This window comes from Schistocerca gregaria, chromosome 3 (assembly GCF_023897955.1).
Source record: "Schistocerca gregaria isolate iqSchGreg1 chromosome 3, iqSchGreg1.2, whole genome shotgun sequence".
In the NCBI taxonomy this organism is placed as follows: Eukaryota; Metazoa; Arthropoda; class Insecta; order Orthoptera; family Acrididae; genus Schistocerca; species Schistocerca gregaria.
The window spans coordinates 2,541,867-2,566,440 of NC_064922.1; the positions used below are offsets into that span (position 1 = coordinate 2,541,867).

The 24,574-nt window shown below is 47.1% G+C and overlaps 19 non-coding genes across 19 annotated transcripts; all 19 read right to left on the reverse strand.

Annotated features, from left to right (window-relative positions):
- Positions 1-2,853: 2,853 nt before the first annotated feature.
- On the reverse strand, positions 2,854-2,926 carry Trnak-cuu (transfer RNA lysine (anticodon CUU)). The gene has a single exon. It is a non-coding gene; the product is annotated as a tRNA-Lys (tRNA).
- A 451-nt stretch (positions 2,927-3,377) lies between these two features.
- Trnar-ucg (transfer RNA arginine (anticodon UCG)) lies at positions 3,378-3,450 on the reverse strand. The gene has a single exon. It is a non-coding gene; the product is annotated as a tRNA-Arg (tRNA).
- A 508-nt stretch (positions 3,451-3,958) lies between these two features.
- On the reverse strand, positions 3,959-4,030 carry Trnat-agu (transfer RNA threonine (anticodon AGU)). Its single transcript has one exon. It is a non-coding gene; the product is annotated as a tRNA-Thr (tRNA).
- Positions 4,031-6,388: 2,358 nt separating this feature from the next.
- Positions 6,389-6,461, reverse strand: Trnar-ucg (transfer RNA arginine (anticodon UCG)). The gene has a single exon. It is a non-coding gene; the product is annotated as a tRNA-Arg (tRNA).
- Positions 6,462-14,812: 8,351 nt separating this feature from the next.
- Trnar-ucg (transfer RNA arginine (anticodon UCG)) lies at positions 14,813-14,885 on the reverse strand. Its single transcript has one exon. It is a non-coding gene; the product is annotated as a tRNA-Arg (tRNA).
- A 510-nt stretch (positions 14,886-15,395) lies between these two features.
- Trnat-agu (transfer RNA threonine (anticodon AGU)) lies at positions 15,396-15,467 on the reverse strand. The gene has a single exon. It is a non-coding gene; the product is annotated as a tRNA-Thr (tRNA).
- Positions 15,468-15,804: 337 nt separating this feature from the next.
- On the reverse strand, positions 15,805-15,877 carry Trnak-cuu (transfer RNA lysine (anticodon CUU)). Its single transcript has one exon. It is a non-coding gene; the product is annotated as a tRNA-Lys (tRNA).
- A 452-nt stretch (positions 15,878-16,329) lies between these two features.
- Positions 16,330-16,402, reverse strand: Trnar-ucg (transfer RNA arginine (anticodon UCG)). Its single transcript has one exon. It is a non-coding gene; the product is annotated as a tRNA-Arg (tRNA).
- Positions 16,403-17,826: 1,424 nt separating this feature from the next.
- Trnar-ucg (transfer RNA arginine (anticodon UCG)) lies at positions 17,827-17,899 on the reverse strand. Its single transcript has one exon. It is a non-coding gene; the product is annotated as a tRNA-Arg (tRNA).
- A 929-nt stretch (positions 17,900-18,828) lies between these two features.
- Trnak-cuu (transfer RNA lysine (anticodon CUU)) lies at positions 18,829-18,901 on the reverse strand. Its single transcript has one exon. It is a non-coding gene; the product is annotated as a tRNA-Lys (tRNA).
- A 1,044-nt stretch (positions 18,902-19,945) lies between these two features.
- Positions 19,946-20,017, reverse strand: Trnat-agu (transfer RNA threonine (anticodon AGU)). Its single transcript has one exon. It is a non-coding gene; the product is annotated as a tRNA-Thr (tRNA).
- Positions 20,018-20,355: 338 nt separating this feature from the next.
- Positions 20,356-20,428, reverse strand: Trnak-cuu (transfer RNA lysine (anticodon CUU)). Its single transcript has one exon. It is a non-coding gene; the product is annotated as a tRNA-Lys (tRNA).
- A 452-nt stretch (positions 20,429-20,880) lies between these two features.
- Trnar-ucg (transfer RNA arginine (anticodon UCG)) lies at positions 20,881-20,953 on the reverse strand. Its single transcript has one exon. It is a non-coding gene; the product is annotated as a tRNA-Arg (tRNA).
- A 489-nt stretch (positions 20,954-21,442) lies between these two features.
- Positions 21,443-21,514, reverse strand: Trnat-agu (transfer RNA threonine (anticodon AGU)). The gene has a single exon. It is a non-coding gene; the product is annotated as a tRNA-Thr (tRNA).
- A 338-nt stretch (positions 21,515-21,852) lies between these two features.
- Positions 21,853-21,925, reverse strand: Trnak-cuu (transfer RNA lysine (anticodon CUU)). Its single transcript has one exon. It is a non-coding gene; the product is annotated as a tRNA-Lys (tRNA).
- A 451-nt stretch (positions 21,926-22,376) lies between these two features.
- Positions 22,377-22,449, reverse strand: Trnar-ucg (transfer RNA arginine (anticodon UCG)). Its single transcript has one exon. It is a non-coding gene; the product is annotated as a tRNA-Arg (tRNA).
- A 513-nt stretch (positions 22,450-22,962) lies between these two features.
- On the reverse strand, positions 22,963-23,034 carry Trnat-agu (transfer RNA threonine (anticodon AGU)). Its single transcript has one exon. It is a non-coding gene; the product is annotated as a tRNA-Thr (tRNA).
- Positions 23,035-23,372: 338 nt separating this feature from the next.
- Positions 23,373-23,445, reverse strand: Trnak-cuu (transfer RNA lysine (anticodon CUU)). The gene has a single exon. It is a non-coding gene; the product is annotated as a tRNA-Lys (tRNA).
- Positions 23,446-23,896: 451 nt separating this feature from the next.
- On the reverse strand, positions 23,897-23,969 carry Trnar-ucg (transfer RNA arginine (anticodon UCG)). The gene has a single exon. It is a non-coding gene; the product is annotated as a tRNA-Arg (tRNA).
- Between the last annotated feature and the right edge of the window lie 605 nt (positions 23,970-24,574).

The following is a 24,574-nucleotide window of genomic DNA, read 5'->3' on the forward strand; positions in this document are numbered from 1 at the left end:
AATTCATACGTGTACTTAAAATCACGCGCCCTTGCGGCACAGTAAAAAATAAAAGTCTGACGAATCTTGGGCTTGGCAAACGCAGTCCACCAAACGAGCAAGGAGGGGTAACGCGGGACGGAGCGAAGACATCGCTCCCACACGGCACTTACAACTTCATCAATGGCACTGTCGGCAAGGTGGGAAACATCTAACATCCACTGGGAACGATAAAGTTTTGCTGGTTGGTGACTAAGATTTACAGTTGCAGTAAAAGCACAATGGTCAGAAAAACTAGTAGGAATAACATCGACAGAAAGAATGTTATCACATAAAAAGTCAGAGAAGTAGAATCTGTCGAGTCTACTGCATGAGGGCGCGGTAAAATACGAAAATTTCACCAGGGTGGGATATTTGTGTTCCCAAACATCACGCAGGTGCATCGTACGAACCAAGTCATGTAAATCTCGGCCATAATTAAAATTGGGGGACTGGTCTTCGGGGCGTAAAACACAATTAAAACCGCCTCCGAGCAGGAGACTCCGAGGACTCTTGCGCAAAAGATAAATAAGCTCTTCCTTATAAAAGCGCGATCGAGCCACAGTGCGACCCGAACCAGAGGGGGCATACAAAACAACTAGGTGGAGATCAAAAAGACGACAACCAATCCCACGGCCAGAGTCAAGGAATTCAATGTCAGTAATAGGAATACCTTCTCGAAAGAAAAGAGCAGTTCCTGTTGAATTCTCCGGTGCGACATTAAAAACAGTTTGAAATCCAGGTAGAGAGAGATCAGAAAACAATACTTCCTGCAAAAATACTACGTCCGCACAGGAGTCGTAAAGAAACTGCCGCAAAGAGGCAATGCGAACGTCGGACTCAATACGGTTAACATTTAAGGTAAGAAAGGTGTATGCTTGAACCATGGAGAGAAAAGCGAGGGAAGAAATCACCTACACCGACGCATCAACATCACAGTCCATAGCAGGGGAGACGGAGGCATCCTAGGGAAGGGGACTGCTACCCCCTTCCGCGGATCCCTTACGTTTCGGTTTTTTACGAACAGCATTGACGTTCGGCTGAACGCGCAACTTGCGTCGGCTGACGGGCAAGGAAGCGGCAGCCGCCGGTGACGTAGGAGGGTCAAGTTCTGTATCTGACAACACCCGCGCCGGTCCACAGTCAGGGTCCGGGGTCGCGGGGGAAACATCCGACGAAACGGACTGGTCTACACCAGTATTAGCTTCCGGCAAACATGGACTACACGGAGGCGAAACGTGAGCAGGAAGCTCAGAAACTGCTAAGTTGGAAGGAAGCGGAGCAGCTCCGCTGGCAGAGGTGTGGGGCAGCGAAGCAGGAAGTTGTTGCGGCTCAACTTGTTGTGACAACGAAGTCGGTTCGGAAGGCGGCGCCAACAGGCCCGACCGACGAGCCGACTCGAGAGAAGCCGCGTCGGATGCCGGAGGGGCGTCAGCAGCCGCTACCGGAACAGCTACTTCTGGAGAACAGGGAGCATCTACACTACTCTGTGGCTCGGAGGATGTCGGTCTCTCGGATTGGGGCATCTCGGGGAGATCCTCATCCGTACTATTTCCATCTTGTGCGCGACGCCGTTTATTATTCAAAAGCGGCACACCCACCTGAGGAACAGACGGAACAACAGCAGATTTAGCACGCAAAGGAGGAAATTCTGTGTCAGGGGCGTGCAAAACCTGCGGCGGGGCGCTACTACCACTGGACTGTTCGACACCAAGAGCAGAACCACCGGCAACGAGGTCAGCGACCGTTAACTTGCGACGCTGTTCGAGAGAATTGTTTAACACAAAAACCCTCCGCGGACAGTCGGTACGCACGTGGCCACTCTCATTACACAAGAAACAGGTGCCAACCTGACCACTATATGTTACATGGACACGATATCCACCGATCTGCAGGTACGAGGGAATATTCTGCTTCACGTGCATTTCGACGGAACGAATACCACTGTAACACTGCAGACGATGTTGGCTGGACCAGCGTTCAAGGCGAATACTCTTAACATCACCATACTTGAGTAAACCCTCCTTAAGATACACATTATCCACCTCCGGCGGAAGGTTGTAAACACGAACACTGGTGTACGTAATGGAACCATTTGAAAGCAGTACGGTACTGACAGAATCATCCCGATGCCGAAAGAGAACCTGATGACCACATTTGGAAATAATTTTATCAACCTGAAGGGGGTCCATAAATTTAACAAAGAAAACATAGAGTTCTGTATCAAAATAGGCAGTGCGCACCCGATCCGAATTAATGCCAAAGGTACCTACTAACCAATCATGAATCTCAAGGGATCTAGGTTGCACATGGCGGGTGGACTTGTCGAAAGCAAAACTAACTGTAGCCTGACGAGGAATAACCTGAGACGACATTTTCAAAAACTACGCGGTCTAAACCGCTAAACAAAAACACTGAAATACACACAAAAAAAAACACAAGGAACGAAACAACGACGGAGAAAAACTTACAGAAGGTACAACACTACACGTAAACAAACGATATCCCACTAAACGTAACGCTACGGCGGAGCGGAAGACTAGGCACGTCCACACTGCACGGCGTCTGAAGCGGAACTGAACTAATATTTGCATCTATGGCGACCCATTACTGCTTGGCTACACATCTGACACGTAGCCGATGTTCTCTCCGAACAAAACCACCTGCACTGCAGAACATGACTTTCACACATGTCTACAAAATCACCTTCACCTTCAAATACAGTTTTCTTGCGACTGATGGAGACGTAGGCAAATTTTAAAGTTGCTATTTCCATTACATAACGGTAATCAGAAAATCGGTAATTTACATCTGCAGCGGAGAAAAATTCCGATCCGCCCAGCGAAGGGCTCGAACCCACGACCCTGTGATTAAGAGTCTCATGCTCTACCGACTGAGCTAGCCGTGCTGCCTCGTTGGATACCTGCTGGGTAGCAGATCACACAGTACTCGTTTGGGTTGGTTGGTCCCATACAGAATCTCTCCATGCTGCCTAATGTTTTTCTAACGTCACACTCGTCACGTACTTCACTTTTATTTCATAATCATTTCTGAGAGGTAAAGGAATTGCATGACAATCTGCAGAGCTAGCGGCGTCAAAATTAACACACACACTTGACGTGACTGAAAAGCCGAACGAGTTACTTTCCGACGTTGTTTTAGATGTGCAAGTGCCAGTCAAACCTCGCGGTGAGGGCACTTGCCAACCATTTCGCTAGTTAACACCGGTCTTGTTGTGTGTGTTTCAAGCTCAAGACCATCTACAAGCACAAAATGGCCAACAGCAACATTCAGACGGTTTCGTACTGCACAATTGCTACATTAAAACGGTATGTTTCTTTTTCAGAACTGGAAAAACACGACCGTGATAGGATTCGAACCTGCAATCTTCGGATCCGAAGTCCGACGCCTTATCCATTAGGCCACACGGTCACTGACGACCGAGTATAACTGATATACGACTCATCTCGAAACGCTCACACCCCGTGAGGAATTGTGTTTTCGTTCCACACAGCCGCTGCCCCTTACTCTTTCCCACCCATTCGTTACATTCAACCTCTTACGAGACCGACCAAACATAGACAGGAAAACAAGACCACACACTTTGCGCATTCGGAATCGATGGCAGGGTGTCCCTCGCCGCATTTGCTACGATGGCCATTTGCTACTTCTGCAGAAGCGGCGGCGGCGGCGACGACGTACGACGACGACGACGACCGCGAGAGGCTCAGAGATTTGTGAGAAATACATCTATAAAATGTAATTCAGACTGCCTCGTCCCACCTTATGCCGTACCGCTTTGGCAAATGCTTTATCAGCGCCATTCGCCTTAATCACATCTGAGAGTAATTCTTAATAAAACGCCTCTCGCTAATTGTTCGTCATCACAGATACTGTTTGCTATACGGCCATGACGCGCAACTGATTTCCAAAATTCGTCTTCCTCCTGTGAGGATGGAACTCACGACTCCTGGTTTACTAGACCAGTGCTCTACCACTGAGCTAAAGAGGCGCGGCCTAGCGGAACTTTTGCGTACTTCGTCCGTACGGTCGTCTGATTCATCAGACATCAGCTGAGAACACTTCATATTTTCGACTAATATTTGCAGCTATGGCGACCCATTACTGCTTGGCTACACATCTGACACGTAGCCGATGTTCTCTCCAAAGAAAACCACCTGCACTTCAGTACATGACTTTCACACATGTCTACAAAATCACCTTCACCTTCAAGTACAGTTTTCTTGCGACTGATGGAGACGTAGGCAAATTTTAAAGTTGCTATTTCCATTACATCACGTTAATCAGAAAATCGGTAATTTACATCTGCAGCAGAAAAAAATTACGTTCGTCCCAGCGTAGTTCTCGAACCCACGACACTGTGATTAAGAATATCATGCTCTACCGACTGAGCTAGCAGTGCTGCCTCGTTGGATACCTGCTGGGTAGCAGATCACACAGTACTCGTTTGGGTTGGTTGGTCCCATACAGAATCTCTCCATGCTTCCTAATGTTTTCCTAACACCACACTCGTCACGTACTTCTTTTTTATTTCATAATCGTTTCTGAGAGGTTAAGGAATTGCATGACAATCTGCAGAGAAAGCGGCGTCAAAATTAACACATATACTTGACGTGACTCAAAAGCCGAACGAGTTACTTTCCGACGTTCTTTTAGATGTGCAAGTGCCAGTCAAACCTCGCGGTGAGGGCACTCTGCCGACCATTTCGCTAGTTAACACCGGTCTTGTTGTGTGTGTTTCAAGCTCAAGACCAGCTCCAAGCACAAAATGGTCAACAGCAACATTCAGACGGTTTCGTACTGCACAATTGATACATTAAAACGTTATGTTTGTTTTTCATAACTGGAAAAACACGACGGTGACAGGAATCCAACCTGCAATCTTCGGATCCGAAGTCCGACGCCTTATCCATTAGGCCACACGGTCACTGACGACCAAGTGTAACTTATCTACGACTCATCTCAAAACGCTCACACCCCCTGAGGAATTGTGTTTTCGTTCCACACAGCCGCTGCCCCTTACTCTTTCCCACCGATTCGTTACATTCAACCTCTTACGAGACCGACCAAACATAGACAGGAAACAAGACCACACACTTTGCGCATTCGGAATCGATGGCAGGGTGTCCCTCGCCGCATTTGCTACGACGACCATTTGCTACTTCTGCAGAAGCGGCGGCGGCGACGACGACCGCGAGAGGCTCCGAGATTTGTGAGAAATACATCTATAAAATGTAATTCAGACTGCCTCGTCCCACCTTATGCCGTACGGCTTTGGCAAATGCTTTATCTGCGCCATTCGCCTTAATCACATCTGAGAGTAATTCTTAATAAAACGCCTGTCGCTAATTGTTCGTCATCACAGATACTGTTTGCTATACGGCCATGACGCGCAACTGATTTCCAAAATTCGTCTTCCTCCTGTGAGGATGGAACTCACGAACCCTGGTTTACTAGACCAATGCCCTACCACTGAGCTAAACAGGCGCTGCCTAGCGGCACTTATGCGTACTTCGTCCGTACGGTCGTCTGAATCATCCGACTTCAGCTGACAACACTTCATATTTTCGACTAATATTTGCAGCTATGGCGACCCATTACTGCTTGGCTACACATCTGACACGTAGCCGTGTTCTCTCCAACCAAAACAACTTGCACTTCAGAACATGACTTTCACACATGTCTACAAAATCACCTTCACCTTCAAATACAGTTTTCTTGCGACTGATTGAGACGTAGGCTAGTTTTAAAGTTGCTATTTCCATTACATCACGTTAATCAGAAAATCGGTAATTTACGTCTGCAGCGGAGAAAAATTCCGTTCCGCCCAGCGTAGGGCTCGAACCCTTGACACTGTGATTAAGAATTTCATGCTATACCGACTGAGCTAGCTGTGCTGCTTCGTTGGATACCTGCTGGGTAGCAGATCACACAGTACTCGTTTGGGTTGGTTGGTCCCATACAGAATCTCTCCATGCTGCCTAATGTTTTCCTAACGTCACACTCGTCTCGTACTTCACTTTTATTTCATAATCATTTCTGAGAGGTAAAGGAATTGCATGACAATCTGCAGACCTAGCGGCGTCAATATTAACACATATACTTTACGTGACTCAAAAGCTGAACGAGTTACTTTCCGACGTGGTTTTAGATGTGCAAGTGCCAGTCGAACCTAGCGTTGAGGGCACTCTGCCGATCATTTCGCTAGTTAACACCGGTCTTGTTGTGTGTGTTTCAAACTCAAGACCATGTCCAAGCACATAATGGTCAACAGCAATATTCAGACGGTTTCGTACTGCACAATTGCTACATTAAAACGGTATGTTTCTTTTTCAGAACTGGAAAAACACGACCGTGACAGGATTCGAACCTGCAATCTTCGGATCCGAAGTCCGACGCCTTATCCATTAGGCCACACGGTCACTGACGACTAAGTATTACTTATATACGACTCATCTCGAAACGCTCACACCCCCTGAGGAATTGTGTTTTCGTTCCACACAGCCGCTGCCCCTTATTCTTTCCCACCCATTCGTTACATTCAACCTCTTACGAGACCGACCAAACATAGACAGGAAAACAAGACCACACACTTTGCGCATTCGGAATCGATGGCAGGGTGCCCCTCGCCGCATTTGCTACGATGGCTATTTGCTACTTCTGCAGAAGCGGCGGCGGCGACGACGACCGCGAGAGGCTCCGAGATTTGTGAGAAATACATCTATAAAATGTAATTCAGACTGCCTCGTCCCACCTTATGCCGTACGGCTTTGGCAAATGCTTTATCTGCGCCATTCGCCTTAATCACATCTGAGAGTAATTCTTAATAAAACGCCTGTCGCTAATTGTTCGTCATCACAGATACTGTTTGCTATACGGCCATGAGGCGCAACTGATTTCCAAAATTCGTCTTCCTCCTGTGAGGATGGAACTCACGACCCCTGGTTTACTAGACCAATGCCCTACCACTTTTTTTTTTTTTTTTTCAAGCTGAAAATGGTCAACAGCAACATTTATACGGTTTTGTACTGCTCAATTGCTACATTAAAACGGTATGTTTCTTTTTCAGAACTGATAAAACGCGAGCGTGACAGCATTCGAACCTGTAATCTCCAGATCCGAAGTCCGACGCCTTATCCATTTTTTTTTTGTTTACCATCTTTTTCTTGTTGTTTCATTTTATTTTTCCTTTCTATGTTTTGTATTACTTGATATGCCATTGTTTAAAATTTAGGGGTGGCACTCAGATTCAGGCTGCGGAAACAAAGCGGGCATGGGTCGAAACCCGAGGCCTGGCCACGATGACTCCACCGTCCTGTTTCCGAATGGCACCTGTACTACGGTGTCGTACTTTCCCCTACTGTCTCGGTTCTTGGTCTCACGTTTTTCTTGTTCGTCCTAAATATCCACGAAAACTTCAGTCCAGGTTTAGAAAAGTAGTTTACAGAAAGGTGGCAAATCCAGAAACAGTATATAGGAAATCGGCTAACACAGGCGACCTTAGCCAACACCCTCCCTTTCAAATGTCAGGCTAAGCATATTTGCAAAATCTTCACGGGGTCCTGGCATGCGCAATCGGTTCCAGTAAGCAGTAAGAATGTACTGTCGAAACGTTAGGTGTTCATCCTCTTCATGACAACTAATAACAAAATGTACGAAGTGTCCAAGCAACCACATAACGGTATTGAGCTTCGTTCGCGGATAAAAGGAAGAATCGGGCCGTACGATGATGTCAATGGTATAAGCGGTTTCGGCATTCCTAGTGACAAAAGCCAGTTGTTTCCTGAGCCAAATCCAATTAGCAAGGTGCCCACTGCAGGTGAATCGATGCACAAGTGTGTCCAGGAGACCACACCGAGTGCAGTTGTCCATGTCAGAAAGACCAATACGGTGCAGTCGTACGTTGGTGGGGACCAAACCATTAACTACCCTACACCACGTGGACGCCACAGCCATAGTGTGGATCGGCAGACTAACATTCTTCCAGACGTTCTTCCAGGACACTGATGGAGACGCCAGTTCGATTGGATTGGGACCTGCCAGCCCCTCCCAACGGGCAATCAAGCTCTTGGTTGTTGGCACCGGTCGTCGCAAGAAGACGTCACCGAGGTAACTAACCGCAATATAAAATTCCCGTACGTGTTTCAACTTAAAATTGAGGCGACCGACGTCGACAGGTGGAGCAAGGCTCTTCGGACGCACAACAGTAAAAAGTCTGGATGTAATTGAAGTCACTTCTTGCGTAACAATTAGAGTCGTACGGCGGACGTACAAGGCAGATGCCTTGCGAGTAATGTCAGTGAGGCCCAAGCCTCCGGAGATACGCGGTTTCATCATAACCTCGTAACGCAACTTGAATAGATGACCCTTCCATATAAACCTGCTAGACAATTGGCGCAACCTTTTCGCCACCATAATGGGAAGGGGGAACAGCTGAGCAACATAATAGGCTTTACATAACACGTATGTGTCTAAAATTCTGACTTTTTGCAAAATGGTAGCAGAGCGCTGCTCATGGACCATCAGAGCCCCCTGTATCTTCTCGGTGACAGATTTAAATTAAGAGCTGCCATTTTTATAGGACACCGATCAATGGTAATCCCCAATGACGTATGGCGATCGACAAAAGTGGCCCAAGGAACATCAGCATCGCGAAACCCTCGAATATCAAGGAACTTACACTTACCCTGATTAAGACGCGCTCCAGAGACACAACAGTATGCATCGACTGCCCCTTTCAACAATGTGATATCATCACGTTGACGGAGGAGAACAACGACATCGTCCGCGTACGCCTTAACCGTGAGCTTCCCACCAGAGAGGGTCATACCCTGAAGCTTGAAAGCAAGAGTCCGAAGCAGCGGTTCCAGGGACAATATGAATAGCGACATAGAGAGCGGACTACCCTGAGGTACCCCTCGGCGGATAGCAAAGGGCGGCGTCAGCTGCCCATTGACTGACACCCGAGCAGTTATTCCCCTATACAAATTGCCAAGAACACCACGTGATGAAGCGTTAAAACCTATTGTATCTAAAACATGATCTAAAAACACATGACTGACGTGATCAAAATCCTTATAAAAATCGAGGAAAGCAAAGGCACAATGAACGTTTGTAACCGCCGCAACCGAGACAACATCCCGATATTCGGCTACTGGGGTCAGAATAGATCTACCAGGAAAACAACATTGATGTGCATCAATCACACCCCGAAGCAGTGAAGACAATCGACTATTGAGTGCTCTAGCAGCTGTCTTGTAATCAAAGTTCAGCAATGTGAGCGGACGAAGATTGGCAGTAGATAAACGACCAGTGGACTTCGGAATTAAAACAATTTTCCCTACATTAAAATCGGCAGGCACATCCATCCCCTTGACAATCTCATTTAAAATCTGCGTAAAAGTGCCACCCAAAAGAGGCCAAAAACGCAGATAAAATTCTTTAGGCAGGCCGTCTGGACCCGGCGATTTACCGGACGGAGAGTGAGCAATAAAATCAAAAACATCATCTACCTGCAACTCCCGGAGAAAGTCGCCGTTCGCGTCAGGCGTGATCGTCGCAGGAAGATCCTCAAGGACATCATCAGAAAGTGACGCACCAGAATCATCGGCAGAATAGAGATTAGCGTAATACTGATGAAGAGCACGAGTCATATCCTCCTGTGCAATAAGCTGTCGTCCATCATCCACCATAAGGACGTCGAGTCTGATGCCGCAGCAGGTGGTACAAAGAAGTCAGTTCACCTTCAACAAGAGAGTGAGGTTTCGACTTTACTCGCAGACCATCCAACTGTCGTCGTTTGAGGGTCAAGAGCTTGGCTTTAATACGACGAACATCATGGATCCGCAGAGGAGAAGGACCCGCCGCGTCATACAGTTCACGCAGGACAGAGTAGTAAAATTCATACGTGTACTTAAAATCACGCGCCCTTGCGGCACAGTAAAAAATAAAAGTCTGACGAATCTTGGGCTTGGCAAACGCAGTCCACCAAACGAGCAAGGAGGGGTAACGCGGGACGGAGCGAAGACATCGCTCCCACACGGCACTTACAACTTCATCAATGGCACTGTCGGCAAGGTGGGAAACATCTAACATCCACTGGGAACGATAAAGTTTTGCTGGTTGGTGACTAAGATTTACAGTTGCAGTAAAAGCACAATGGTCAGAAAAACTAGTAGGAATAACATCGACAGAAAGAATGTTATCACATAAAAAGTCAGAGAAGTAGAATCTGTCGAGTCTACTGCATGAGGGCGCGGTAAAATACGAAAATTTCACCAGGGTGGGATATTTGTGTTCCCAAACATCACGCAGGTGCATCGTACGAACCAAGTCATGTAAATCTCGGCCATAATTAAAATTGGGGGACTGGTCTTCGGGGCGTAAAACACAATTAAAACCGCCTCCGAGCAGGAGACTCCGAGGACTCTTGCGCAAAAGATAAATAAGCTCTTCCTTATAAAAGCGCGATCGAGCCACAGTGCGACCCGAACCAGAGGGGGCATACAAAACAACTAGGTGGAGATCAAAAAGACGACAACCAATCCCACGGCCAGAGTCAAGGAATTCAATGTCAGTAATAGGAATACCTTCTCGAAAGAAAAGAGCAGTTCCTGTTGAATTCTCCGGTGCGACATTAAAAACAGTTTGAAATCCAGGTAGAGAGAGATCAGAAAACAATACTTCCTGCAAAAATACTACGTCCGCACAGGAGTCGTAAAGAAACTGCCGCAAAGAGGCAATGCGAACGTCGGACTCAATACGGTTAACATTTAAGGTAAGAAAGGTGTATGCTTGAACCATGGAGAGAAAAGCGAGGGAAGAAATCACCTACACCGACGCATCAACATCACAGTCCATAGCAGGGGAGACGGAGGCATCCTAGGGAAGGGGACTGCTACCCCCTTCCGCGGATCCCTTACGTTTCGGTTTTTTTACGAACAGCATTGACGTTCGGCTGAACGCGCAACTTGCGTCGGCTGACGGGCAAGGAAGCGGCAGCCGCCGGTGACGTAGGAGGGTCAAGTTCTGTATCTGACAACACCCGCGCCGGTCCACAGTCAGGGTCCGGGGTCGCGGGGGAAACATCCGACGAAACGGACTGGTCTACACCAGTATTAGCTTCCGGCAAACATGGACTACACGGAGGCGAAACGTGAGCAGGAAGCTCAGAAACTGCTAAGTTGGAAGGAAGCGGAGCAGCTCCGCTGGCAGAGGTGTGGGGCAGCGAAGCAGGAAGTTGTTGCGGCTCAACTTGTTGTGACAACGAAGTCGGTTCGGAAGGCGGCGCCAACAGGCCCGACCGACGAGCCGACTCGAGAGAAGCCGCGTCGGATGCCGGAGGGGCGTCAGCAGCCGCTACCGGAACAGCTACTTCTGGAGAACAGGGAGCATCTACACTACTCTGTGGCTCGGAGGATGTCGGTCTCTCGGATTGGGGCATCTCGGGGAGATCCTCATCCGTACTATTTCCATCTTGTGCGCGACGCCGTTTATTATTCAAAAGCGGCACACCCACCTGAGGAACAGACGGAACAACAGCAGATTTAGCACGCAAAGGAGGAAATTCTGTGTCAGGGGCGTGCAAAACCTGCGGCGGGGCGCTACTACCACTGGACTGTTCGACACCAAGAGCAGAACCACCGGCAACGAGGTCAGCGACCGTTAACTTGCGACGCTGTTCGAGAGAATTGTTTAACACAAAAACCCTCCGCGGACAGTCGGTACGCACGTGGCCACTCTCATTACACAAGAAACAGGTGCCAACCTGACCACTATATGTTACATGGACACGATATACACCGATCTGCAGGTGCGAGGGAATATTGTGCTTCACGTGCATTTCGACGGAACGAATACCACTGTAACACTGCAGACGATGTTGGCTGGACCAGCGTTCAAGGCGAATACTCTTAACATCACCATACTTGAGTAAACCCTCCTTAAGATACACATTATCCACCTCCGGCGGAAGGTTGTAAACACGAACACTGGTGTACGTAATGGAACCATTTGAAAGCAGTACGGTACTGACAGAATCATCCCGATGCCGAAAGAGAACCTGATGACCAAATTTGGAAATAATTTTATCAACCTGAAGGGGGTCCATAAATTTAAAAAAGAAAACATAGAGTTCTGTATCAAAATAGGCAGTGCGCACCTGATCCGAATTAATGCCAAAGGTATCTACTAACCAATCATGAATCTCAAGGGAACTAGGTTGCACATGGCGGGTGGACTTGTCGAAAGCAAAACTAACTGTAGCCTAACGAGGAATAACCTGAGACGACATTTTCAAAAACTACGCGGTCTAAACCGCTAAACAAAAACACTGAAATACACACAGAAAGTAACACAAGGAACGAAACAACGACGGAGAAAAACTTACAGAAGGTACAACACTACACGTAAACAAACGATATCCCACTAAACGTAACGCTACGGCGGAGCGGAAGAATAGGCACGTCCACACTGCACGGCGTCTGAAGCGGAACTGAACTAATATTTGCATCTATGGCGACCCATTACTGCTTGGCTACACATCTGACATGTAGCCGATGTTCTCTCCGAACAAAACCACCTGCACTGCAGAACATGACTTTCACACATGTCTACAAAATCATCTTCACCTTCAAATACAGTTTTCTTGCGACTGATTGAGACGTAGGCAAATTTTAAAGTTGCTATTTCCATTACATCACGTTAATCAAAAAATCGGTAATTTACATCTGCAGCGGAGAAAAATTCCGATCCGCCCAGCGAAGGGCTCGAACCCACGACCCTGTGATTAAGAGTCTCATGCTCTACCGACAGAGCTAGCCGTGCTGCCTCGTTGGATACCTGCTGGGTAGCAGATCACGCAGTACTCGTTTGGGTTGGTTGGTCCCATACAGAATCTCTCCATGCTGCCTAATGTTTTCCTAACGTCACACTCGTCACGTACTTCACTTTTATTTCATAATTATTTCTGAAAGGTAAAGGAATTGCATGACAATCTGCAGAGCTAGCGGCGTCAAAATTAACACACATACTTGACGTGACTCAAAAGCCGAACGAGTTACTTTCCGACGTTGTTTTAGATGTGCAAGTGCCAGTCAAACCTCGCGGTGAGGGCACTCTGCCGAACATTTCGCTAGTTAACACCGGTCTTGTTGTGTGTGTTTCAAGCTCAAGACCATCTCCAAGCACAAAATGGTCAACAGCAACATTCAGACGGTTTCGTACTGCACAATTGCTACATTAAAACGGTATGTTTGTTTTTCAGAACTGGAAAAACACGAACCTGCAATCTTCGGATCCGAAGTCCGACGCCTTATCCATTAGGCCACACGGTCACTGACGACCAAGTATAACTTATATACGACTCATCTCGAAACGCTCACACCCCCTGAGATATTGTGTTTTCGTTCCACACAGCCGCTGCCCCTTACTCTTTCCCACCCATTCGTTACATTCAACCTCTTACGAGACCGACCAAATATAGACAGGCAAACAAGACCACACACTTTGCGCATTCGGAATCGAAAGCAGGGTGTCCCTCGCCGCATTTGCTACGATGGCCATTTGCTACTTCTGCAGAAGCGCCGGCGACGGCCTCGACGACGACGACGACGACGACGACAGGCTCTGAGATTTGTGGGAAACACATCTATAAAAAGTAGTTCAGACTGCCTCGTCCCACCTTATGCTGTACCGCTTTGGCAAATGCTTTATCTGCGCCATTCGCCTTAATCACATCTGAGAGTAATTCTTAATAAAACGCCTCTCGCTAATTGTTCGTCATCACAGATACTGTTTGCTATACGGCCATGACGCGCAACTGATTTCCAAAATTCGTCTTCCTCCTGTGAGGATGGAACTCACGACTCCTGGTTTACTAGACCAGTGCTCTACCACTGAGCAAAAGAGGCGCGGCCTAGCGGAACTTTTGCGTACTTCGTCCGTACGGTCGTCTGAATCATCAGACTTCAGCTGACAACACTTCATATTTTCGACTAATATTTGCAGCTATGGCGACCCATTTCTGCTTGGCTACACATCTGACACGTATCCGATGTTCTCTCCAAACAAAACCACCTGCACTTCAGAACATGACTTTCACACATGTCTACAAAATCACCTTCACCTTCAAAAACAGTTTTCTTGCGACTGACTGAGACATAGGCAAATTTTGAAGTTGCTATTTCCATTAAATCACGTTAATCGGAAAATCGGTAATTTACATCTGCAGCGGAGAAAAATTCCGTTCCGCCAAGCGTAGAGCTCGAACCCATGACCCTGTGATTAAGAGTCTCATGCTCTACCGACTGAGCTAGCCGTGCTGCCTCGTTGGGTACCTGCTGGTTAGCAGATCACACAGTACTCGTTTGGGTTGGTTGGTCCCATACAGAATCTCTCCATGCTGCCTAATGTTTTCCTAACGTCACACTCGTCACGTACTTCACTTTTATTTCGTAATCATTTCTGAGAGGTAAAGGAATTGCATGACAATCTGCAGAGCTAGCGACGTCAAAATTAACACACATACTTGACGTGACTCAAAAGCCGAACGAGTTACTTTCCGACGTTGTTTTAGATGTGCAAGTGCCAGTCAAACCTCGCGGTGAGGGCACTCTGCCGACCATTTCGCTAGTTAACACCGGTCTTGTTGTGTGTGATTCAAGCTCAAGACCATCTCCAAGCACAAAATGGTCAACAGCAACATTCAGACGGTTTCGTACTGCACAATTGCTACATTAAAACGGTATGCTTGTTTTTCAGAACTGGAAAAACACGATCGTGACAGGATTCGAACCTGCAATCTTCGGATCCGAAGTCCGACGCCTTATCCATTAGGCCACACGGTCACTGACGACCACGTATAACTTTTATACGACTCATCTCGAAACGCTCACACCCCCTGAGGAATTGTGCTTTCGTTCCACACAGCCGCTGCCCCTTACTCTTTCCCACCCATTCGTTACATTCAGCCTCTTACGAGACCGACCAAACATATACAGGAAAACAAGACCACACACTTTGCGCTTTCGGAATCGATGGCAGGGTGTCCCTCGCCGCATTTGCTACGATGGCCATTTGCTACTTTTGCAGAAGCGGCGGCGGCGACGACGACGACGACGACGTTGACGACGACTGCGAGAGGCTCAGAGATTTGTGAGAAATACACCTATAAAATGTAATTCAGACTGCCTCGTCCCACCTTATGCCGTACCGCTTTGGCAAATGCTTTATCTGCGCCATTCGCCTTAATCACATCTGAGAGTAATTCTTAATAAAACGCCTCTCGCTAATTGTTCGTCATCACAGATACTGTTTGCTATACGGCCATGACGCGCAACTGATTTCCAAAATTCGTCTTCCTCCTGTGAGGATGGAACTCACGACTCCTGGTTTACTAGACCAGTGCTCTACCACTGAGCTAAAGAGGCACGTCCTAGCGGCACTTTTGCTTACTTGGTCCATACGTCTTCTGAATCATCAGACTTCAGCTGACAACACTTCATATTTTCGACTAATATTTGCAGCTATGGCTACCCATTACTGCTTGGCTACACATCTGACACGTAGCCGATGTTCTCTCCAAACAAAACCACCTGCACTTCAGAACATGACTTTCACACATGTCTACAAAATCACCTTCACCTTCAAATACAGTTTTCTTGCGACTGATTGAGACGTAGGCAAATTTTAAATTTGCTATTTCCATTACATCACGTTAATCAGAAAATCGGTAATTTACATCTGCAGAGGAGAAAAACTCCGTTCCGCCCAGCGTAGGGCTCGAACCCACGACCCTGTGATTAAGAGTCTTATGCTCTACCGACTGAGCTAGCCGTGCTGCCTCGTTGGACACCTGCTATGTAGCAGATCACACAGTACACGTTTGGATTGGTTGGTCTCATACAGAATCTCTCCATGCTGCCTAATGTTTTCCTAACGTCACACTCGTCACGTAATTCACTTTTATTTCATAATCATTTCTGAGAGGTAAAGGAATTGCATAACAATCTGCAGAGCTAGCGGGGTCAAAATTAACACACATACTTGACGTGACTCAAAAGCCGAACGAGTTACTTTCCGACGTTGTTTTAGATGTGCAAGTGCCAGTCAAACCTCGCGGTGAGGGCACTCTGCCGACCATTTCGCTAGTTAACACCGGTCTTGTTGTGTGTGATTCAAGCTCAAGACCATCTCCAAGCACAAAATGGTCAACAGCAACATTCAGACGGTTTCGTACTGCACAATTGCTACATTAAAACGGTATGTTTGTTTTTCAGAACTGGAAAAACACGACCGTGACAGGATTCGAACCTGCAGTCTTCGGATCCGAAGTCCGACGCCTTATCCATTAGGCCACACGGTCACTGACGACCAAGTATAACTGATATACGACTCATCTCGAAACGCTCACACCCCCTGAGGAATTGTGTCTTCGTTCCACACAGCCGCTGCCCTTTACTCTTTCCCACCGATTCGTTACATTCAACCTCTTACGAGACCGACCAAACATAGACAGGAAAACAAGACCACACACTTTGCGCATTCGGAATCGATGGCAAGGTGTCCCTCGCCGCATTTGCTACGATGGCCATTTGATACTTCTGCAGAAGCGGCGGCGACGACGACGACTTCGAGAGGCTCAGAGATTTGTGAGAAATACATCTATAAAATGTAATTCAGACTGCCTCGTCCCACCTTATGCCGTACCGCTTTGGCAAATGCTTTATCAGCGCCATTCGCCTTAATCACATCTGAGAGTAATTCTTAATAAAACGCCTGTCGCTAATTGTTCGTCATCACAGATACTGTTTGCTATACGGCCATGACGCGCAACTGATTTCCAAAATTCGTCTTCCTCCTGTGAGGATGGAACTCACGACTCCTGGTTTACTAGACCAGTGCTCTACCACTGAGCTACAGAGGCGCGGCCTAGCGGAACTTTTGCGTACTTCGTCCGTACGGTCGTCTGAATCATCCGACTTCAGCTGACAACACTTCATATTTTCGACTAATATTTGCAGCTATGGCGACCCATTACTGCTTGGCTACACATCTGACACGTAGCCGATGTTCTCTCCAAACAAAACCACCTGCACTTCAGAACATGACTTTCACACATGTCTACAAAATCACCTTCACCTTCAAATACAGTTTTCTTGCGACTGATTGAGACGTAGGCAAATTTTAAAGTTGCTATTTCCATTACATCACGTTAATCAGAAAATCGGTAATTTACATCTGCAGCGTAGAAAAATTCCGTTCCGCCCAGCGTAGGGCTCGAACCCACGACTCTGTGATTAAGAGTCTCATGCCCTACCGACTGAGCTAGCCGTTCTGTATCGTTGGGTACCTGCTGGTTAGCAGATCACACAGTACTCGTTTGGGTTGATTGGTCCCATACAGAATCTCTCCATGCTGCCTAATGTTTTCCTAACGTCACACTCGTCACGTACTTCACTTTTATTTCATAATCATTTCTGAGAGGTAGAGGAATTGCATGACAATCTGCAGAGCTAGCGGCGTCAAAATTAACACACATACTTGACGTGACTCAAAAGCCGAACGAGTTACTTTCCGACGTTGTTTTAGATGTGCAAGTGCCAGTCAAACCTCGCGGTGAGGGCACTCTGCCGACCATTTCGCTAGTTAACACCGGTCTTGTTGTGTGTGTTTCAAGCTCAAGTCCATCTCCAAAAACAAAATGGTCAACAGCAACATTCAGACGGTTTCGTACTGCACAATTGCTACATTAAAACGGTATGTTTGTTTTTCAGAACTGGAAAAACACGACCGCGACAGGATTCGAACCTGCAATCTTCGGATCCGAAGTCCGACGCCTTATCCATTAGGCCACACAGTCACTAACGGCCAAGTATAACTTATATACGACTCATCTCGAAACGTTCACACCCCCTGAGTAATTGTGTTTTCGTTCCACACAGCCGCTGCCCCTTACTCTTTCCCACCCATTCGTTACATTCAACCTCTTACGAGACCGACCAAACATAGACAGGAAAACAAGACCACACACATTGCGCATTCGGAATCGATGGCAGGGTGTCCCTCGTCGCATTTGCTACGATGGCCATTTGCTACTTCTGCAGAAGTGGCGGCGGCGGCGGCGACGACGACGACGACGACGACGACGACGACGACCGCGAGAGGCTCAGAGATTTGTGAGAAATACATCTATAAAATGTAATTCAGACTGCCTCGTCCCACCTTATGCCGTACCGCTTTGGCAAATGCTTTATCAGCGCCATTCGCCTTAATCACATCTGAGAGTAATTCTTAATAAAACGCCTCTCGCTAATTGTTCGTCATCACAGATACTGTTTGCTCTACGGCCATGACGCGCAACTGATTTCCAAAATTCGTCTTCCTCCTCTGAGGATGGAACTCACGACTCCTGGTTTACTAGACCAGTGCTCTACCACTGAGCTAAAGAGGCGCGGCCTAGCGGAACTTTTGCGTACTTCGTCCGTACGGTCGTCTGAATGATCAGACTTCAGCTGACAACACTTCATATTTTTGACTAATATTTGCAGCTATGGCGACCCATTACTGCTTGGCTACACATCTGACACGTAGCCGATGTTCTCTCCAAACAAAACCACTTGCACTTCACAACATGACTTTCACACATGTCTACAAAATCACCTTCACCTTCAAATACAGTTTTCTTGCGACTGATTGAGACGTAGGCAAATTTTAAAGTTGCTATTTCCATTACATCACGTTAATCAGAAAATCGGTAATTTACATCTGCAGAGGAGAAAAATTCCCTTCCGCACAGTGTAGGGGTCGAACCCACGACCAAGTGATTAAGAGTCTCATGCTCTACCGACTGAGCTAGCCGTGCTGCCTCGTTGGTTACCTGCTGGGTAGCAGATCACACAGTACTCGTTTGGGTTGGTTGGTCCCATACAGAATCTCTCCATGCTGCCTAATGTTTTCCTAACGTCACACTCGTCACGTACTTCACTTTTATTTCATAACCATTTCTGAGAGGTAAAGGAATTGCATAACAATCTGCAGAGCTAGCGGCGTCAAAATTAACACACATACTTGACGTGACTCAAAACCCGAACGAGTTACTTTCCGACGTTGTTTTAGATGTGCAAGTGCCAGTCAAACCTCGCGGTGAGGGCACTCTGCCGACCATTTCGCTAGTTAACACCGGTCTTGTTGTGTGTGTTTCAAACTCAAGTCCATCTCCAAGCACAAAATGGTCAACAGCAACATTCAGACGGTTTCGTACTGCACAATTGCTACATTAAAACGGTATGTTTGTTTTTCAGAACTGGAAAAACACGACCGTGACAGGATTCGAACCTGCAATCTTCGGATCCGAAGTCCGTCGCATTATCCATTAAGCCACACAGTCACTAACGACCAAGTACAACTTATATACGACTCATCTCGAAACGCTCACACCCCCTGAGTAATTGTGTTTTCGTTCCACACAGCCGCTGCCCCTTACTGTTTCCCACCCATTCGTTACATTCAACCTCTTACGAGACCGACCAAACATAGACAGGAAAACAAGACCACACACATTGCGCATTCGGAATCGATGGCAGGGTGTCCCTCGTCGCATTTGCTACGATGGCCATTTGCTACTTCTGCAGAAGCGGCGGCGGCGGCGACGACGACGACGACGACGACGACGACGACGACGACCGCGAGAGGCTCAGAGATTTGTGAGAAATACATCTCTAAAATGTAATTCAGACTGCCTCGTCCCACCTTATGCCGTACAGCTTTGGCAAATGCTTTATCTGCGCCATTCGCCTTAATCACATCTGAGAGTAATTCTTAATAAAACGCCTCTCGCTAATTGTTCGTCATCACAGATACTGTTTGCTATACGGCCATGACGCGCAACTGATTTCCAAAATTCGTCTTCCTCCTGTGAGGATGGAACTCACGACTCCTGGTTTACTAGACCAGTGCTCTACCACTGAGCTAAAGAGGCGCGGCCTAGCGGAACTTTAGCGTACTTCGTCCGTACGGTCGTCTGAATCATCCGACTTCAGCTGACAACACTTCATATTTTCGACTAATATTTGCAGCTATGGCGACCCATTACTGCTTGGCTACACATCTGACATGTAGCCGATGTTCTCTCCAAACAAAACCACCTGCACTTCAGAACATGACTTTCACACATGTCTACAAAATCACCTTCACCTTCAAATACAGTTTTCTTGCGACTGATTGAGACGTAGGCAAATTTTAAAGTTGCTATTTCCATTACATCACGTTAATCAGAAAATCGGTAATTTACATCTGCAGAGGAGAAAAATTCCGTTCCGCCCAGCGTAGGTCTCGAACCCACGACCCAGTGATTAAGAGTCTCATGCTCTACCGACTGAGCTAGCCGTGCTGCCTCGTTGGGTACCTGCTGGGTAGCAGATCACACAGTACTCGTTTGGGTTGGTTGGTCCCATACAGAATCTCTCCATGCTGCCTAATGTTTTCCTAACGTCACACTTGTCACGTACTTCACTTTTATTTCATAACCATTTCTGAGAGGTAAAGGAATTGCATGACAATCTGCAGAGCTAGCGGCGTCAAAATTAACACACATACTTGACGTGACTCAAAACCCGAACGAGTTACTTTCCGACGTTGTTTTAGATGTGCAAGTGCCAGTCAAACCTCGCGGTGAGGGCACTCTGCCGACCATTTCGCTAGTTAACACCGGTCTTGTTGTGTGTGTTTCAAGCTCAAGTCCATCTCCAAGCACAAAATGGTCAACAGCAACATTCAGACGGTTTCGTACTGCACAATTGCTACATTAAAACGGTATGTTTGTTTTTCAGAACTGGAAAAACACGACCGTGACAGGATCTGAACCTGCAATCTTCGGATCCGAAGTCCGACACCTTATCCATTAGGCCACACAGTCACTAACGACCAAGTATAACTTATATACGACTCACCTCCAAACGCTCACACCCCCTGAGGAATTGTGTCTTCGTTCCACACAGCCGCTGCCCCTTACTCTTTCCCACGGATTCGTTACATTCAACCTCTTACGAGACCGACCAAACATAGACAGGAAAACAAGACCACACACTTTGCGCATTCGGAATCGATGGCAGGGTGTCCCTCGCCGCATTTGCTACGATGGCCATTTGATACTTCTGCAGAAGCGGCGGCGACGACGACGACCTCGAGAGGCTCAGCGATTTGTGAGAAATACATCTATTAAATGTAATTCAGAGTGCCTCGTCCCACCTTATGCCGTACCGCTTTGGCAAATGCTTTATCTGCGCCATTCGCCTTAATCACATCTGAGAGTAATTCTTAATAAAACGCCTCTCGCTAATTGTTCGTCATCACAGATATTGTTTGCTATACGGCCATGACGCGCAACTGATTTCCAAAATTCGTCTTCCTCCTGTGAGGATGGAACTCACGACTCCTGGTTTACTAGACCAGTGCTCTACCACTGAGCTAAAGAGGCGCGGCCTAGCGGAACTTTTGCGTACTTCGTCCGTACGGTCGTCTGAATGATCAGACTTCAGCTGACAACACTTCATATTTTTGACTAATATTTGCAGCTATGGCGACCCATTACTGCTTGGCTACACATCTGACACGTAGCCGATGTTCTCTCCAAACAAAACCACTTGCACTTCACAACATGACTTTCACACATGTCTACAAAATCACCTTCACCTTCAAATACAGTTTTCTTGCGACTGATTGAGACGTAGGCAAATTTTAAAGTTGCTATTTCCATTACATCACGTTAATCAGAAAATCGGTAATTTACATCTGCAGAGGAGAAAAATTCCGTTCCGCCCAGCGTAGGTCTCGAACCCACGACCCAGTGATTAAGAGTCTCATGCTCTACCGACTGAGCTAGCCGTGCTGCCTCGTTGGGTACCTGCTGGGTAGCAGATCACACAGTACTCGTTTGGGTTGGTTGGTCCCATACTGAATCTCTCCATGCTGCCTAATGTTTTCCTAACGTCACACTTGTCACGTACTTCACTTTTATTTCATAACCATTTCTGAGAGGTAAAGGAATTGCATGACAATCTGCAGAGCTAGCGGCGTCAAAATTAACACACATACTTGACGTGACTCAAAAGCCGAACGAGTTACTTTCCGACGTTGTTTTAATGTGCAAGTGCCAGTCAAACCTCGCGGTGAGGGCACTCTGCCGACCATTTCGCTAGTTAACACCGGTCTTGTTGTGTGTGTTTCAAGCTCAAGTCCATCTCCAAGCACAAAATGGTCAACAGCAACATTCAGACGGTTTCGTACTGCACAATTGCTACATTAAAACGGTATGTTTGTTTTTCAGAACTGGAAAAACACGACCGTGACAGGATCTGAACCTGCAATCTTCGGATCCGAAGTCCGACACCTTATCCATTAGGCCACACAGTCACTAACGACCAAGTATAACTTATATACGACTCATCTCGAAACGTTCACACCCCCTGAGTAATTGTGTTTTTGTTCCACACAGCCGCTGCCCCTTACTCTTTCCCACCCATTCGTTACATTCAACCTCTTACGAGACCGACCAAACATAGACAGGAAAACAAGACCACACACATTGCGCATTCGGAATCGATGGCAGGGTGTCCCTCGTCGCATTTGCTACGATGGCCATTTGCTACTTCTGCAGAAGCGGCGGCGGCGACGACGACGACGACGACGACGACGACGACGACCGCGAGAGGCTCAGAGATTTGTGAGAAATACATCTATAAAATGTAATTCAGACTGCCTCGTCCCACCTTATGCCGTACCGCTTTGGCAAATGCTTTATCAGCGCCATTCGCCTTAATCACATCTGAGAGTAATTCTTAATAAAACGCCTCTCGCTAATTGTTCGTCATCACAGATACTGTTTGCTATACGGCCATGACGCGCAACTGATTTCCAAAATTCGTCTTCCTCCTGTGAGGATGGAACTCACGACTCCTGGTTTACTAGACCAGTGCTCTACCACTGAGCTAAAGAGGCGCGGCCTAGCGGAACTTTTGCGTACTTCGTCCGTACGGTCGTCTGAATGATCAGACTTCAGCTGACAACACTTCATATTTTTGACTAATATTTGCAGCTATGGCGACCCATTACTGCTTGGCTACACATCTGACACGTAGCCGATGTTCTCTCCAAACAAAACCACTTGCACTTCACAACATGACTTTCACACATGTCTACAAAATCACCTTCACCTTCAAATACAGTTTTCTTGCGACTGATTGAGACGTAGGCAAATTTTAAAGTTGCTATTTCCATTACATCACGTTAATCAGAAAATCGGTAATTTACATCTGCAGAGGAGAAAAATTCCGTTCCGCCCAGCGTAGGTCTCGAACCCACGACCCAGTGATTAAGAGTCTCATGCTCTACCGACTGAGCTAGCCGTGCTGCCTCGTTGGGTACCTGCTGGGTAGCAGATCACACAGTACTCGTTTGGGTTGGTTGGTCCCATACAGAATCTCTCCATGCTGCCTAATGTTTTCCTAACGTCACACTTGTCACGTACTTCACTTTTATTTCATAACCATTTCTGAGAGGTAAAGGAATTGCATGACAATCTGCAGAGCTAGCGGCGTCAAAATTAACACACATACTTGACGTGACTCAAAAGCCGAACGAGTTACTTTCCGACGTTGTTTTAATGTGCAAGTGCCAGTCAAACCTCGCGGTGAGGGCACTCTGCCGACCATTTCGCTAGTTAACACCGGTCTTGTTGTGTGTGTTTCAAGCTCAAGTCCATCTCCAAGCACAAAATGGTCAACAGCAACATTCAGACGGTTTCGTACTGCACAATTGCTACATTAAAACGGTATGTTTGTTTTTCAGAACTGGAAAAACACGACCGTGACAGGATTCGAACCTGCAATCTTCGGATCCGAAGTCCGACACCTTATCCATTAGGCCACACAGTCACTAACGACCAAGTATAACTTATATACGACTCATCTCGAAACGTTCACACCCCTGAGTAATTGTGTTTTCGTTCCACACAGCCGCTGCCCCTTACTCTTTCCCACCCATTCGTTACATTCAACCTCTTACGAGACCGACCAAACATAGACAGGAAAACAAGACCACACACATTGCGCATTCGGAATCGATGGCAGGGTGTCCCTCGTCGCATTTGCTACGATGGCCATTTGCTACTTCTGCAGAAGCGGCGGCGGCGACGACGACGACGACGACGACGACGACGACGACGACCGCGAGAGGCTCAGAGATTTGTGAGATTTACATCTATAAAATGTAATTCAGACTGCCTCGTCCCACCTTATGCCGTACCGCTTTGGCAAATGCTTTATCTGCGCCATTCGCCTTAATCATATCTGAGAGTAATTCTTAATAAAACGCCTCTCGCTAATTGTTCGTCATCACAGATACTGTTTGCTATACGGCCATGACGCGCAACTGATTTCCAAAATTCGTCTTCCTCCGGTGAGGATGGAACTCACGACTCCTGGTTTACTAGACCAGTGCTCTACCACTGAGCTAAAGAGGCGCGGCCTAGCGGAACTTT